The sequence below is a fragment of the Fopius arisanus genome, unplaced genomic scaffold (genome assembly GCF_000806365.1).
Source record: "Fopius arisanus strain USDA-PBARC FA_bdor unplaced genomic scaffold, ASM80636v1 scaffold00110, whole genome shotgun sequence".
Lineage (NCBI taxonomy): Eukaryota > Metazoa > Arthropoda > Insecta > Hymenoptera > Braconidae > Fopius > Fopius arisanus.
In genome coordinates, this window is record NW_011887849.1 from 44,365 (window position 1) to 48,805 (window position 4,441).

Below are 4,441 nucleotides of genomic sequence, written 5' to 3' on the forward strand. Positions count from 1 at the left end.
CGATGGAAGGAGTTCGTTCACAACAGAGTGACGAAAATCCAGGAAGCATTACCAACAGCTGTGTGGAGACATGTTGGCGGGATTTACAACCCCGCTGACTGCGCTTCACGTGGCATATCACCGACTCAACTCAACGAACATCACCTGTGGTGGAACGGGCCTGACTGGCTAGCCAAACCGCCATCAGCCTGGCCACAGAATATAATCAACACTCCAACGGAGGTCTCACTTGAAGAGAGACCAGCATGGAGACTCACCCAGTGGCTGTTGAAGTTAGACAGCATCCATTGGCAGAGTTCCTCAACAGATACTCCACGTTGTCTAAGGTTCTACAACTCACAGCAACGATAAATCGAGCAATCCAACGACTTCGCAGACAACCAACGTCAGACACGCCAGTGCTAACAACGAGAGAACTGAACGAAGCGAGGATCTTCTGGGTAAAGGTAACCCAAAAACAATATTTTGAATCTGTGTTGCAGAACCTCAACGAGAACACTCAAGTTCCTCGACAACATCCACTGGCCAAACTGACGCCGAGAATAGACGACCAAGAAATTCTACGGCTGGGTGGACGACATAAAAACTCCTTGCTCGATCCAGACGAAATTCACCCAGTGATATTGCCATGGAAGTCTCGGCTAACAACATTAATCATCAACGAAGCGCACCAGAAAACTCTACACGGAGGAGCGCAACTCACCATGGCCTACATCAGACAACGATACTGGATCGTTGGAGGCAGAAGATCAGTACAAGCATTTATACTACGCTGCTCTGTCGGCACCAGGTTCAGGGCAACACGAGCACAACAGCTGATGGGTCAGCTCCCAACGTCGAGAGCAACACCTTCACGACCATTCCTGCACACTGGAATTGATTATGCAGGACCTCTTCCAATTCGCAAGTAGAGACCAAAGAACGCTCAACCATCAACTGTCCATATTGCTGTCTTTGTCTGTTTTAGCACATCAGCCATTCACCTAGAGCTGGTCAACAGACAAACAACGGACGCGTTTATTGCTGCCTACAAAAGATTCACTGGAAGGCGAGGCATTCCAGCTGTAATGCACAGTGACAACTCCACAACGTTCGAGGGAGCAGCCATCGAACTCAACAGACTGTACAATCAACAGTCTCCCGAGAACCAACAAATTAGAGCAGCATTGGCACACAACGGTACACAGTGGAAATTCATCCCACCAAAAGCCCCTCACTTCGGAGGAAAGTGGGAAGCTGCGGTAAAATCAACGAAATACCATCTACGACGGGTACTGGGAACCACAACATTAACTTATGAAGCGTTAAATACGGTCCTGGTACAGATCGAGGCCTGTCTCAACTCGAGGCCAATTGTCCCAATGACGGATGACCCTGATGACCTGCAGGTATTAACACCAGGGCACTTCCTCATCGGAGAGCCTCTCCAACTCATCCCGGAGCCATCTCAACTCGAGGCCAACACAACGAAAATTACCAGATGGAATCTGGTGACTCAAAAAACTCAACAATTTTGGTCCAGATGGTCCAGAGAATGTCTTCAACGCTATCATTCAACGTATAAATGGAATCAACGTCAACGGAACATCAAAGAAGGAGACATGCTCTTGATGATCGACGATGATCAACCTCCAGCACATTGGCCTTTGGCGAGAGTTACTGCTGTAAGGCCAGGAGCTGATGGACTCGTAAGAGTGGCTGAATTAGTAACAGCACGAGCAGAAATCCCAACGAATCGGGACGGAGAGCCAGAGCCACAGAATGCCCGAGTTCACCGTCCCACCTTCACCAGACCAATAGCAAAACTCTGCTTGCTACCTACGGATCCACCACCAGAAAATCAACCAGAAGACACCAACAAAAATCAACTAGATGACAACCAGAGTGGATAATCAGCGAGGATTCATCACGAGTGATGAATGCGGGCGGGATGTTTAAAGTAGACATGAAAAAACGCCCCCCAACTCAACGACAATTAGCCGACGAATTTCGGACACTTCCGGGGTTCATCGGTACGGTGACCCGACGGTCAGCAACGAGCTTGGGACCCCCCAAGTTTCAGTTAGCAACGAAAACCCGTGCAATCAACGTCGACCAATAAGCATCTCAACTTTTCGTGTACATTAACGCCTCTCAACGTTACACCGCGAGCGTATTAAACCGACGCCAACATCCCTTTTGTTTAATCAACGTGTTTAACAGTATTCACCAACGTTTTTCAACTTACTACTTGACACTAAACCTTTTCTCAACGCATTCTGTACATTTCTGTATATATTTGTGACAAGTGAATGTTAAAAACGCAGTGTTTTATACATCGGTTTTCTCACCACTTGCTCACCCCTTTTCCCGACACCCATTTCCAATTTTTCGACGCCCGACCACTCACACACAACGTCCTCAACTAAACACCTTGGAATCTAAAATCGTCAAGACCATACTCCAAAGTTGGGCGCCAGTCAATTTTTGTCCCTTCGGAAATAACAAACCGGAATACCTTATTTTCCAAAACGGAAACGAAACCCCAAAAGAACACTCTATAATAAAGTCTCGAAAGAAAATCCCAGGAAAAGGTGATAATTACCTGCGCTGCTCAGGATGTCGGTTATGGACAGAGAGATGGATCCTGGTGGAAACAAGTTTATTGGGCCAAACTCTAAAATAAATACTCAAAATCCCTAAATTCAATAGCAAAACCAAAACCATATTCAATAGGAAAAGTATTAATACAGAGTTGAGAAAGGGAAATACACAAATAGGCGTACGTACGCAGAGACCCAGAAATTTTTATTACTCAAAATTCTAATAATTTCGAATTTGGCCAAAAAGGCACGAGAATAATCTCATGCGAATATTGGCAATTCACAAGTAACTTTTATTCCACACCAGGATGGCGATAAACACATCATTCAATAAATCGACCAAAACTCGAGAAAATAACCCCAATTTTAATAATTCTCATACCCCCATAAATAAATTTTAAGGCACAGAGCGCATGGCACCCAAGATACGGCCCTGCTCGAAAATATACTATAAGTGGAGGCTCACTGAGCATAAAACATAGCTACATGAGGGTTATCGGCCGGTACTGCACACGATATTCCAAATTATTTTTTTTAACGTACGGAACTGCACAAAATGTCGAAATATCCGAAATACTATCGCGTGAATCGCATGACGAATTATCAACGTTCGTAGACTTATTTAATTATTGATAAAAATGGCTAAAACAGCAATTAGAGGCTGTAAAATAATTGCAAGAGGGGATGAGAGATGAGAGAGGTTCTCACCTCGACGTTCCACGCAACAAGAGAACAGCAGATGTTCTCGGCTCGGTGTGCCAAGCAAGACTCCTCAATAGGTGATGATTTTAATTATCCGAAATATTCCCAGAATCGTTTCTAAATGATGACGTAACCGAGAATTCTTGACTGTGTCGAGCAATGAAGATTTTTATTACGATGCGCGATGTTCTCTAACGCATATTTTCCGTAGAAGTGGCTCTACAGGCCCGAATTCTGCTCCCCCGCACTGAACATTCCTTAATAATTAGAAGGCGCGGGAACGACGCTGACACACACTTGTGAGGCGAGATCGGCAATATTAAGTGGGAAAGCCTGGTATTGCTCACCAGAAATCCTCCTCCTTGTCTCCAGGCTGTATCTCACCAAATCTCCAACTATTTTTCTCCTCCCTGGTCTCTAAATCTTCTTCACACCTTACGCTAACTCCTCGGCACATAACAAATCCTCCATAACTCGTAATTAACACAAAAAAACAATAATTTGCTGCACGCACCCCTACCTCTACTGATGTCAACAACGAACTGGCGGTTTCGCAACATGCTGGCGGGAACGCGGTTAGCGCCCCGTCTCGCACCTAAACTCTAGTAATTATTACTTCCCTAGCGCGCGAAATAGAAAATACGGCAAAACTGCAATTAATTTACTCTCGAGTTCATGAACGGTTTTTCTCATCCAATACTTTCTCGTTAATTAAGGGCACGTATTTAGGATGGTCTTGTTATGTCCGGAGACGTTGTCAGCGTCGGAGGACAACTATTGTATAATAGAATTATTTCCGGAAAATAAGAACTAGAACTTTTGATATAAAAATATGGAAAAGCTAAGTTAGAAATGTTGAATGAAGCTGAATATTTTTATATTTTACGTTTTATTTGGACGACCCTAGGTTTGGTTTTCATTCTTACCTTGATTGTGTTGTTAATTTAAAATATTGAAATTGGGATAGGAATTCAGGGATTAAGAATAATCAAATGATTCCGAGGAAATTTTATGCTCAAAAGTAATCTTCTATTTCTAAACTCTTTGGAAATACAATTAAAAGTGTTGGTTTGAATCTAGAATTTCATGTATAACACAATTTATTTAATATAAGGTAGTAACGATTAAATATTCATCCCTGAATAGTTCTTTATAGA